General features: G+C 50.8%; 1 protein-coding gene across 1 annotated transcript in view; it reads left to right on the top strand.

Moving 5' to 3' along the window:
* The window catches only part of ADARB2 (adenosine deaminase RNA specific B2 (inactive)), a 419,952-nt gene that overhangs the window by 345,638 nt on the left and 60,526 nt on the right, over positions 1-13,788 (top strand). The window lies entirely within an intron of this gene.

Raw genomic sequence — 13,788 nt, 5'->3', positions numbered from 1 at the left:
GAGGGAGCAGGCTGCTGTCTGGGGACCCAGACCGGAGACTACAAGATGATAAGTCAGACTGATGTTCCAAGGCACATGCCCAGGTCTTTGCTCTTGCGGGGTAAGGCGGTTGGTTCCCAACCCCAGGAAGTGTGGGGGCGTGGCTGGCTGGCCAGTCACAGTTCCCCGGTCTGCACCAACCCTGCCATCCGCCCCCACTGCTGACCCACAGGCCCTCTCCACGTTTACACAGCGCTGGCAGGTGAGGGGCCCTGCAGGAGTGGACGCAGCATGGGAAGTGAGGGTTAGAGCCACACGGCAGGTGGGGTCAGTGCATGGGAATCACAAAGAAGAAACATCACAGGTGAAGGGGGTCCCGCCAAAGACAGGCCGGGTGGTCACGTGTTACCTTGCGGTGCTGAGGATGAGGAATTTGATCAGAAAATGCCGATGTGGGGGCACCTGGGTGGCTCAGTCGGTTGAGCTTCAGACTTTGGCTCAGCTCATGATCTCACGGTCTGTGAGCTCGAGCCCTGTGTCAGGCTCTGTGCTGACAGCTCAGAGCCTGGAGCCTGCTTCAGATTCTGTGTCTCCCTCTCTCTCTGACCCTCCCCTGCTCACGCTCTGTCTCTGTCTCAAAAATAAATAAAAACATTTTAAAAAAAATTTTTTAAGACATTTGGAGAAGTCTTGGGGCGCCTGGGTGGCTCAGCTGGTTAAGCGTCAGACTTCAGCTCAGGTCATGATCTCACGGTTTGTGAGTTGAAGCCCCGCATCGGGCTCTGTGCTGACAGCTCAGAGCCTGGAGCCTGCTTCAGATTCTGTGTCTCCTTCTCTCTCTGACCCTCCCCTGCTCACGCTCTGTCTCTGTCTCAAAAATAAATAAAAACATTAAAAAAAATTTTTTTAAGACATTTGGAGAAGTCTTGGGGCGCCTGGGTGGCTCAGCTGGTTAAGCGTCGGACTTCAGCTCAGGTCATGATCTCGCGGTTTGTGAGTTGAAGCCCCGAATCGGGCTCTGTGCTGACAGCTCAGAGCCTGGAGCCTGCTTCAGATTCTGTGTCTCCCTCTCTCTCTGACCCTCCCCTGCTCACACTCTGTCTCTGTCTCAAAAATAAATAAAAACATTTAAGAAAAAATTTTTAAAGACATTTGGAGAAGTCTTGGGGGGCCTGGGTGGCTCAGCTGGTTAAGCGTCGGACTTCAGCTCAGGTCATGATCTCGCGGTTTGTGAGTTGAAGCCCCACATCGGGCTCTGTGCTGACAGCTCAGAGCCTGGAGCCTGCTTCAGATTCTGTGTTTCCCTCTCTCTCTGACCCTCCCCCATTCATGCTCTGTCTCTCTCGGTCTCAAAAATAAATAAACATTAAAAAAAACTTTTTTTAAAAAGAAAATGTGGTGTGGGCTCTGCTGCCTGAAATTCTGACTCAGGGGATCCAGGAAGGGGCCTGTGGACCTACAGATGTCCCCAGGTGCTCTCCTGACCCCTGGGAAGTCCTCCTTCCCCAACTACCAGGGGTCCTCTGTTCCCTAAACTCCTACAGTTAAGATAGTCATAAAACCCAAATTTGTGTGAGAGGCAGAATTTCACAGTCCTGCCTCCACCTCTATGCCTGTTTAGGTTCATTAGGCTCATGTGCTCGTGTGGTCTGAGTCTAAGTCACACCTTCCTGCTCTGTCCACCTCTCTTGAAGCAGAACAGCGACGGGGCATGGCGGGGGGTCTGTGGCGGGGGCTCTGACCACACCTGTGTGCACTCAGGACCCCATGTGCCTCTGGCCAGGAGGCTGAGTTCACCCAGCCTTAGCTTGCCCATCTGTAAAGTGGGGTAATAATAGTATCCTAGGACAATAACGTAGACCAAGGGAAACACGACTCACTGCGCACTTAGCACCTGACATGCAGCAAACCCTTGAGGAATGTCGGCTACCATCTATGCCACGATGTTCTTCCTGTATTTCCTGTTTTGTATTACGGGCTTTTGTATATAGAGGACCTTGTCTTCTTCATCTCTATATTTCATTAGTGTCCTGCTCAATAAATTTTGATTTGTTCTTTTCCCCAGGGGACAGGTATAGAGATGAGATAACAGTGGAAATGCCTGAGACACTGTCTCCACTGTGGTTTCTCCGGGGCCATTGCGGACACAGCTGAGCTCTCCCCAGTGGCGGCTCTGACAATCCTGTTCCACTCTAGCTTGCTTTGGGGGGTGCTTCAGAAGCCGGGTGTGCTCTACGAGGCCCCCCCAAGGGAAATGCACACTGTAACTGGGGTGCACCGTGTGCGTGTGTCGGTGTGGTGATCGCCACGATGAACAGGACAGAACTCTCGTCCTCAGGCATCCAGGCCAATCGGGGCGACATTCATGCTGACAGTCACAAAATCATGTGGCCCGAGGACAGAATCAGAGAGGACGGAACCCGAAGCCAGAGAACAGTGGGCAAACAAGCAGCCCACGACGCAGGACAACGTAACTCCAGACAATATTTAATGCCCAAATGCGCTGTTGGCATAACACCGTCCTCCAGATGAAAACAGAGTAACAGACTGGAAGCTGATAAAAGATCAAGCGAATAGTTTAAGTCACCCAAAACTGACCCATGTGTTCACTGAATAGGGACTATATCAAACAGTTGACATGTGCGTGATTTCTCCCTAAGACTGGCTTTGGATCCAAGAAGAGGCAGTGTCTGCGCGTGGGGTGTGGAGTACAGTCCAAGATGCAGCTTTCAGGCCGCCCCACTATTCAGCTGGTAACCAGGCTCCCTTAGGGCGCATGGCGCCGGAAGAGCAGCCGCCAGGTTGGGCAATGGCGCAGTCGGGGTTAACCCGGGCCCAGGGAGGAGTCAACTCTGGGAGGCGTTTCGGGAAGTTCTGTCTCAACACACATGCTCAGCATCGTATGCACCTGCCTAACGGTGCCAGAACGTGTCCCTCAAACGGCCGAGTCCTGAGAAAACTGCAATCTCACTGACCAACCAAATAAGCGAGGAGTATTTCTAGGAAACTTTGCGTTTGCATGAGTCCGGGCAACAATGACAAGAGCAGAGTGAGACACTGCATGTACACTACCGGGCACAGGACCCAGCATCTCACACCCACTCTCGCACTGCACCTGGTAAGAATCGTGTGACGTAGGCACTAGCCCCATCTCAGAGAAGGGGAGATCAAGGCCTACGTAATGTTCAGAGTCAGGCCACTGTTAAGTAGCAACAGCAGGATTTGAATCTGGGTCAGAAGGACATCAGAGAGTCCATGTTTAAGTCCTGGGCCAAATAACCCCTCATGATCTGTATACACATGGTCCGTAACACCCTACCTCTATCTGCGTTCATCACTATGGCATCAAAACCACTCTGAAACCCACAGGCATTCATTCTGCTCATGCACCTGCCCTTTGGGCAGGGCTTGGGGGAGATGGTGCCCCTGTGCTCAAGCTGGGCAGTTTGGCTGGGCGCTAAGGACCCCTCCCCAGAGGGCGTGGCCAGGAGCTGCAGGTTGGTGCTGGCTGTGGTCTGAGAGCTCGGCCTGGCCGATGGCCAGGACGGAGGCTCCTCCGCACAGGGTCCCTCCTGGCTGGGTTCCAAGAGGGAGCACCCCAGGAACAAAAGTCACATGCCACGATCCCTCCTCGCTCTATCTGCTGGGACAATCTCCAAGGAGAGGACATAGGACCAACCACTGCACAGCGGCCACACGGAGGTCCACGGAAAGAGGAGCTGGCAGGATGGGCAACGTTGGCACAGCCGGCTTTAGAAAATACAATCTGCCAAGATACAGTACCTCCTAGCCTTGGGATCCACGCCACATGGTGCTGAGGTACCCAAGCAGGGAGCACAAAGAAAGGGCTTGTGGGAGCCTCGTGCCGGCGCCTGTCAATCGCGGTGCAGTCAGCGGTTCCCCAGATACAGGGCTGTGCTGCCATTCCCTGGCCCCAGGATGACCACCATCTAGCATCCCTGCGGCCTGTGTTCGGAGGCCTAACCCCGAAGCAATGCCCTCCCAGCCTTCCTTTCTACCTCCCATTACACCCGGCCCCTGGTCACCTGAGCAACACTGCTTCCCGAGATACTAAAGGTCTTCCCCGCCAGAAGAAAGCGCATCATCCAGAAACGTCTCTGTGATGCTATAGGCCAGGTCTGCATGCCGAGAGTCAGAATCAGGACCATCAGGGGTAATTCCTGATGCCTCTTTTACAGACGCAGAAGCCGTGCCTCAGAGAGGCTACCTGCACCATTCCTCCGATTCCAATTTTAACGCTTTTTCCACTATGTGGGTGACAATAAGGATTTCGTTCATCTTTCATGACTTCCTTCAAATTTGGTATTAGCCCCTAGATAATTTGAGATATAGAATAATTAAGTAGTCAGTTAATTTGAATTACGTAGTCAGACTTTGAAATTAATGAGGCTTGATCGCCATCGTCAGCAAACAGGAATCATTCTGAGACCGAAAGACACTTCTTCCAGGGACACACGATGAGCCGTGGAAGTTCATCTCCCAGTTAGTGGGATTTCTCTAGGCCACGACGGGCTGTCCACTGGCTGTCCACCTTCTGGAGGAACCCTTCTGCTGCCCAGTCCTAGAAGGGGGCACGGGCAGCCACGGCCCCTCCTGGCAGGCTCCCCCCCACCCCCAGGGCACTCCCCATATTCACCGAGGGAGCCCACGACTAGCACCATAGAGGGGATAACAGGGATGGGGTCGCCTGTGCTCCCAGATCCTGCCTGGCCCCGCCTATATGCAAATCTAACCTTTCCGATATTTCAGCATTATAAACCCAAAGACAGGATTTCAACAGGAAAATATTTACTGAAGGCTTTTTCTTTCATAATCTATCGATTTTAATATCCTTACCACTTTGGCTAAATGTCAATTTTACCCTGAGGACCTACGATTGCAAATTTGAACACACTTTATTTATTTACGGCATTCAAAATATTAGTGTTGGAAATGAGTAAAGTTTGAGTCTTTCAGTGTTCCTATTTAAAGTTTATTTTTCCTATTTGAATAATGCTGGTAATTTGCCACGGTAATTGGGGCCAACAGGCACCGGGCACAACCCCAGGCAGAAGCTAGCGTGCCATTTCGTGCAGTGATACACAGCTCGTTAAGTGTGGGGCCAGCTTCCCCACTTAACCTTTGGGACACAAGCACCTGATTATCACTATCATTTAACCAGAAGCCAAATCCTCTCTCCTCTGATCATTTCTGTTCCAAACGTCCAGCCTGTGCCAATCTGTGCGTGAACACCAGCAACGCTGCACATCTCAGATGTAGGCTCATCGGGGCTGCCGCTCGGAGACATTCCCCCCACCCCCGGCCAGCCCCACTGCCCGCATGTGCTCCTGCCATAGAGAATGGGGGTGGGGGCATTGCTTTGTAACGTTCCCAGGAGGAGAGGCTTTTGGTGGCATCTCCTTCCCCAGCGGGTGTATGCAGGGAGGCCTCGTGAAGGACACATTAACCCCCTCCCACTGCCAAGGGACCCCTCTGCAGGCTTTTTCTAAACTGCTAAATCACCAATAATGAGTATAGCTGGATGTCTCTTTTTCATATTTAACAAAGAATTTATGTGGCAAATGACTTCAGTTTATTTTCCCAGGTGTTAGGTCTTTAAAGCCTCTCTGTGCACGCTTTTCTATTGCAAAGCTGGCCCTTCCCAGGTGCCCAGGGCCAGCCTCTTCTGGTACCACCCCAGAGCACACCAGAACCTCACCTGGCCACTGCAGGGGATGGGTGTCCGGAAGGCCACCATCCCACCCCAAGTTGTCTGAAGGGTGTGCTCCCACCAAAGGACTGAGCTAGACAGACCATGGAGGGGTCTCTGCAGAACCCCCTTCCCCTCCCTCCCACCAAGGACTGGGCTAGACAGACCATGGAGGAGTCTCTGCAGGACCCCCTTCCCCTCCCTCCCAGCCAAGGACTGGGCTAGACAGACCATGGAAGGGTCTCCGCAGGAGCCCCTCATCTCCCTCCTATCCCTTACTCCTGGATGGCCGCAGGCTTGGGCACCTGCGCCTGGCTTCAGCTCCTGTGAGTGCAGGCTATCTCAGGGGCAGAACTTGCACCCGGGGCTGGAGGAAGCAAGAGCAGTGACAGGCTACAGCGGCATGAGCCCAAGGGCCATGGGTTTGGTGATGGGGTGGGTGAGGCAACAGGCTCACCTGCTCCAGAGCCCCCCGACCCCTCGACACCTGCCCCCGTGCAAGGCCTCCTGGCTTCCCCACTTGTCACAAAAAATGTCCCAAAGGGGGCCCAGCTGTCCCCAAATTCTGCCAGCCTCTACCCCTTGGAACAGAGGGGCCGCTGTCCCCACCCTGAGCAAGCGCTCTGAGGGGGCCCGAGAGTGCCGGGACCCCCACCCCCCTCAGCGCCCCTTGAGGCCCCCTTAGGGTGGAGGGTTACCCTAAGATCCAGCTGACTACCATCAGCGAGGGTCTTGGCACCACCTGAGCGAATCACCACGTGCTCACGGTCGTCTCAGAGCACGTCCAGCATGTGCTTGGATTTAGGTTGTCTTCTGAGGTTTGAGAAACCGGCCCCAGAAGAGCAGCCGACACTACATGCTGAGACCCAACAGCATGACCCAGAAGGCAGACACACACCACCTGTCGCGCCCAGCTGTGCACATGTCCGGTCTCAAGCGCCCGTCTCTGCAGCCGTAAGATGGGACCTCTGCTGTTCGCACGCTGCGTCCCCACTGGGTATGCCCCACTGAGCCCCAGGAAGCAGTCGGGGAACATTCACTGAGTTCTCACAGGAGCTCCTGGGCCTGGAACCTGGGTGTGATCTCTCATCACTACCACGCCCAGGTCCTTCACCCCACCCGTCCGAGCAGCTCATCCCCTCCCTGCAAACGCACCATCCTACCTCTGAACTTCTCCAGCCATGACTTCCCCAGGCTGTCCTGCTCATGACCCCGGAAACTTCACTTAAATGACCCTGCAGGCCCAGCCCATCTGTATCCTCAGAAAGCCGTCCCCGAGGGGTCTGCCCCCCAGCCGCTGACCACAGATGACCTCTCTCTCCTGCAGGTGTTCCACTCTCCCCAGTGAGCTGTCTACACTACACTTGATTCACACAGTGGTTCACCACCTCCCTGCCAATGATCTGTCTACACTGCACTTGATTCACATGGTGGTTCACCACACCTCCCCACCAATGATCTGTCTATACAGAACTTGATTCACATGGTGGTTCACTCTCCCCCAGTGAGCTGTCCACACTACTTGGTTCACATGGTGGCTCACTCTCCCCCAGTGAATTATCCACACTGGCACTTGGTTCACATGGTGGCTCACTCTCCCCCAGTGAGTCACATGGAGGACATGAATCATAACCAGTCTATACTGTAACTAACTCACATGATCATTAACAAAAACAGAGATACGATAGCTCCTTAACCATGAGGCAATTTGTTGAAGATTAATTGTAATAGCACACTCACCACTTTTATAAAGTGTTTGACAACTAATGACCTCAAAATAATACCAGCTATAATTGCTATTACCTGTAAAATCAGTAAAAACATAGACGCCTCGTGCACAGGGCTAGAGCACGTTGTATATACATGACGTGCATAAGAGAAAGAAAAACTACTTTTCCAGGATGTACCACAAGAGGGGACAGGTTCTAGGTGCTCCTGGGTCTGGTGGAAAATCACAATCACTGTGGAGGCCATAACAGGAGCTTGGCCAGGGGCTCTGTTGTGAGAAGGGTGAGGAGGCTGACTGCCCATGGTCTGTGAGGCTCACGCGGACAGAGACAGGAGGCGGGTACGCAGGCACTGAGGTAGCTCCCACCAAGCCCTGGACGTGGCCTGGGGAAAGTGAGCAGGTGGTTGCTCTGATTCACAGTGATGCGTTTGTGCACTCGCTGTCGGGTCTTAGGGTTAACGTAGAAAGTGATGCTACATGGCACAAAAACAGACACTCAGATCAGTGCAACAGACTAGAGAACCCAGAAATGGACCCACAAACGTATGGCCAACTAACCTTTGACAAAGCAGGAAAGAATATCCAAAGGAATAAAGACAGTCTCTTCAGCAAGTGGTGCTGGGAAAGCTGGACAGCGACATGCAGAAGAATGAACCTGGACCACTTTCTTACACCATACACAAAAATAAACTCAAAATAGATGAAAGACCTGAATGTAAGACAGGAAGCCATCAAAATCCTCAAGGAGAAGAAAGCAGGCAAAAACCTCTTTGATCTTAGCTGCAGCAACTTCTTACTCAACACATCTCCAGAGGCCAGGGAAACAAAAGCAAAAATGAACTACTGGGACCTCATCAAAATAAAAAGCTTCTGCACAGCAAAGGAAACAATCAGCAAAACTAAAAGGCAACCAACAGAATGGGAGAAGATATTTGCAAATGACGTATCAGATAAAGGATTAGTATCCAAAATCGATAAAGAACTTAAACTCAACACCCAAAAAACAAATAATCCAGTGAAGAAATGGGCAAAAGACATGAATAGACACTTCTCCAAAGAAGACATCCAGATGGCTAACAGACACATGAAAAAATGCTCAACATCACTCATCATCAGGGAAATACACATCAAAACCACAATGAGATACCACCTCACACCTGTCAGAATGGCTCACATTAACAACTCAGGCAACAACAGATGTTGGCGAGGATGCGGAGAAAGAAGATCTCTTTTGCATTGTTGGTGGGAATGCAAGCTGGTGCAGCCACTCTGGAAAACAGTATGGAGGTTCCTCAAAAAACTAAAAATAGAACTACCCTACGACCCAGTAATTGCACTACTAGCTATTTACCCAGAGGATACAGGTGTGCTGTTTCAAAGGGGCACATGCATCCCCATGTTTATAGCAGTGCTATCAACAATAGCCAAAGTATGGAAAGAGCCCAAATGTCCATCGATGGATGAATGGATAAAGGAGATGTGGTATGTACATATATACATATATATGTGTATATATATATATACACATATATATGTGTATATATATGTATATATATATGTATATATATACACACACACATACACAATGGAGTATTACTCAGCAATCAAAAAGAATGAAATCTTGCCATTTGCAACTACATGGATGGATCTAGAAGGTATTATGCTAAGTGAAATTAAAGAAAGACAAATATCGGGGCACCTGGGTGGCTCAGTCGGTTAAGCGTCTGACTTCGGCTCAGGTCATGATCTCGCTCTCCGTGAGTTCGAGCCCCGCATCGGGCTCTGTGCTGACTGCTCAGAGCCTGGAGCCTGTTTCGGATTCTGTGTCTCCCTCTCTCTCTGACTCTCCCCCATTCATGCTCTGTTTCTCTCTGTCTCAAAAATAAATAAACATTAAAAAAAATTTAAAAAAAAAAAAAAGAAAGACAAATATCATATGACTTCACTCACATTAGGACTTTAAGACACAGAACAGATGAACATAAGGGAAGGGAAGCAAAAATAATATAAAAACAGTGAGGGGGACAAAACAGAAGAGACTCATATAGAAAACAAACTGAGGGTTACGGGAGGGGTTGTGGGAGGGGGGATGGGCTAAATGAGTAAGGTACATTAAGGAATCTACCCCTGAAATCATTGTTGCACTATATGTAACTAACCTGGGTGTAAATTTAAAAAATAAAATTAAGAAAGAAAGAAAGAAAGAGAGAGAGAGAGAGAGAGAGAGAGAGAAAGAAAGAAAAGAAAGAAAGAAAGAAAGAAAGAAAGAAAGAAAGAAAGAAAGAAAGAAAGAAAGAAAGAAATGCCACAATACAGCCTGACCCATGCGCTGAATACTCTGTAAGTTCAACAGCGTGCTATTAGTTCCCATGCACTCACCCGTCCCACAGGGATGGGATGAAGTCCGAGTGGCCCACGGGCATACCCTGGAATTTGAATCTACGAAAATAATCAGTGACATGAGCTATTTGCAAGCACTCTGGCTGCTTCTACCATAAACCAAGTGCCAGGTGGGGAAGAAAATCGAATTATTTTGTGATCTGATTAGTTGGGTTTGTGGTAACCAAAGTTGACTGTATACATTAAATCCCAAGTGATTAAAACATAAATAATCCCTAGTGTTAAATTAGACAGTAAGGACATACCTCCCAACGTGAATTCTGAGTTTCCATCTAGCTTGTAGCCCCACATAATCAACCACAGCATCATTTACATACACAAAAGCAACTATGAAAACCTACCTACAGCCGTAATCATGTGTGCGACTTAATTAAAAACCAATCACCTAAAATAGCCCGCGTTGCAGGAGATGGGGGGGGGCAGAGAGGGGAGGCTTCGTCCAGGAAGATGCGGAGGCAGGGCAGAGACGCCCCAGGGCGGGTTTCTCTGGGCTTTTCCGAAGCCCACACACGTTTAACTTCTCAAAGACCCCACAGGTCTGTACAGAGGTGACTCGAGTCCCCGCAACCGATGCTTTTTGTGCTGATTTCTCTCCTGTCCACTTTTACAACCAGGAAAACCGAGGGACATAGTTCAGTTCATAAATATTCCATCTCCCTGGCAAAACCACAAGCAAGGATTTATGGGCAGTCTTAGGAAATAGCATCAGTTACGTAGCAGAGGTAAATTTTCAACAGTTCACTAAACCCTCCCCTGTGCTTTAGTTAGGTTGCCACTGCCCGAAGTGAGGAGGGTCAGACACATCTCGGCCTTTCTTTTTACGTTTACGTTTATAAAATGTTCATGGAGAAATGTCCTTCACATAAATGCCAAGGACCTCTAAAAATGCAAAAATAAAGCAAAAGATTGTAGCAGAGGAGATGTTTTTTAAAAAACCAGGTCCCAATGGGGAGTGCCCAGGCCAGAGGGAAGGGGGCGGCCAAGGCGGGGGGCAGGGGGAGCACGTGTGCACCCCTCAGAACTGCTTCGGGGCTGCCCCAGCAGCCTGTCCTTACCACCAGCCATGGCTCCGTCTGTCCTGTGTCCTGCTATGTTTGTCTTTCCACCTGTGCACGTCACTGGCAACAGAACTGTGCAGAGCTGCTGACCCACGCTGTCGGGGCCCTGGAGCCCAAACACTCCCTAGAGGGGACCAGGGTTAGAGGTCAGCTCACCCGGATCTACGATGCCTGGAGCGTCAGCTGTGCAGGCGGCGTTCTGTGCACTATTCGTTTCCCTTAATTTGTCAGGCTTTACATGCTGTTTCATAATAAACTCCTCTCATTCTTATGCTGGAGTAAATAACGCTCTTGCTGCAACCTACATCCTCAAAAGCAGTGCCTGAGTAGCCGAGAAACCACCCGGGTGCCAGTGGGTGGGCAGCTGGGTCCCCGGCTCCTCCGTGGTAGCTCCACCCTCAAGAGTCTCCAGCAAGGTCGGGTACCCAGCCAGGGGACAAGAAAGGAAGGATGGGGGAGCTAGACAGCCAGAGACAGGAGGGGTCCCGCACAAACATCAGCAGCCAGAGCAACACATGACACTGTTGCCAGAAAGGTCACTCGCTGCGCCATATTTCACGCATCTGTGGGCTGGATGTTTGTGTCCCCAAATCCCCAGGTTGAAACCCCCACCCCCAGGTGGCTGTATTTGGAGCAAAGCCTCTAAGGCAATGATCAGAGTCAGATGAGGTCGTGAGGGTGGGCCCCACAGCAGGGTCAGCGTACATACAAGAGGAGACTCCAGCTCGCTGTCTGTGCACACACCGAGAAGTGGTCCTGAGAGGAACCATCCGCCGGCACCCAGGCTCAGGCAGTGGTTTGGGACGTCCTCTTCTGGGAGCCTCACAGGGCCCATCAGGTGCACAGAACGAGACACCTCCTGGGCTGATGGTCTATGGCTTCGCGGACATTCAGAAACTTCACTTTCAAGGGAAGGAAAAAGGGCAATCAGAGGTCCGTTGGAATCCCACCTCAGAGCATACAAGGCATGGGAATCAGATCTCAGCACCTTGAAAACGTACTGGAGAAGGAAACCCTCAATAAAATGACGAGGCAACCTACTGAGCAGGATAAGACACTCACAAATGACACATCCAACAAGGGGTTAATATCCAAAATCTGTAAAGAACTTCTACAACTCAACACCAAAAACCACCCCAAATAATCCAATTAAACATGGGCAGATGACCTGAATAAACATTTTTCCAAAGAAGACATCCAGATGGCCAACAGACACACGAAAAGATGCTCAACATCACTCATCATCAGGAAAATACAAATCAAAACCACCAGGAGATACCACCTCACACCGGTCAGAGTGGCTATAATTTAACAACTGAACAAGCAGATGTTGGCGAGGATGTGGAGAAACGGGAACCCTCTTGCAATGCTGGTGGGAATGCAAACTGGTGCAGCTGCTCTGGAAAACAATGTGGAGGTGCCTCAAAAAGCTAAAAACAGAACTACCCTACGATGCGATAATTCCACTAGTGTTTACCCAAAGAAAATAAAAACACTAATTCACAAGATACACACCCCAGTGTTGATGGCGGCACTATCAACAACCACCAAGATATGGAAAGCAAACAAGTGTCCGTAGTTTGATGACCAGATAAAGAAGAGGTGGTGTATATACACAATGAAATATTACTCAGCCATAAAAATGAATGAAATCTTGCCATTTGCAACAATGTAGATGGAACTAGAATATATTCTAAGAAAAATCAGTCAAAGAAAGACAAACACCATATGACCTCACTCATTGATGGTCACCAGAGGGGAAGTGGGGAGAGGGGGGCGGTGATAGGTGAAGGAGACTGAGAGTCTCCTTCATATCATCAGGAGTGCTGAGTGCTGAACAGAGTTATCTCATCCTTATGTTGCACACCTGAAACTAATATTGAATATAACACGGTAGCTTCACCATACTTCAATTTTTTAAACGTTTTTAGAGAAGTGAAAGACAGGCGGTCTGCCCTTGAGCCACTTAAAACCCTGGGGAAGCCAGAAGAAGGCAGCACGTGAAGCCCCAGGAAGCCCATCCCAGAGAGAGACTGCACGGACAGCCACCTGCAGGCGCCATGGTGCCCAGCAGGCAGGGTGCACCCCAGCAGTTAGGTCCCCCCACAGAACAGCATCTAGACTCTCCCCCAACGGCCAGCATGCTGAGGAGCCGGAGGGAGGAAGACCACGTCCTCCTGTGACCTGACAAAGGCAAAAGGTAAGGCCTCAGGCCCACTGGTTCCTCAAGGTCCATCTCGGCTGTCAGCTCCGGTGATGCCTTTCTGGCCCCCTGTGCCTAGACAGGAGCCTCATTCTCCGTGGCCAGGTGAGAGCCCCTCCTCCCTGAGAGGCAGGTGGCACCGAGGCTGCGTCTTCCACTGGTCCTGCAGGAACAGTGCCCAAAGGCTCTTGCCCAAGAGCGGGCCTCTCAGACCCCCCACAGAGCTCTCAGACCCCTGTTCCCACGGAGCCCAGCTCCCTGTTTGTGTCCCGTCAGTCAAAGCTCTGAGCTCCCCTGCCCACTAGCCTCCAGAGGCTGGACCTAAGTATGTGTCAGGGGAAAGGATAAACCCTGCCCTTGGAGGTGGGGCCAAGGCACCATGAACCCTACCAGCCCCGTGTCCACACCTGTAGCTGCTCGAGAAACGGCAGTTACGACTGCCCAGGTCATGGTCCGGGCGCCTGGCAAAGCCTGATGATGCAATTAATCTTCCCACACAAATTAAAAAGTCAGGCTCATCCAAGACGTGCAGAAATTACCCAAACTCACACTCTGTGAAAAACTGCTGCCCTCTCAGTTACAGCATGAGCGGGGACGAGTCATGACAAGGAGAAATGGTGTGAATGTGGCCCCAAAAAGACATGCCCATGTCCTGCCCCGGAGCCCGTGCCTGGGTCTATGCAGATGTGAACTGAAGGAACCGAGGTGA

This window comes from Panthera leo, chromosome B4, assembly GCF_018350215.1.
Source record: "Panthera leo isolate Ple1 chromosome B4, P.leo_Ple1_pat1.1, whole genome shotgun sequence".
Lineage (NCBI taxonomy): Eukaryota > Metazoa > Chordata > Mammalia > Carnivora > Felidae > Panthera > Panthera leo.
This window is presented reverse-complemented; position numbering and strand designations above follow the sequence as displayed.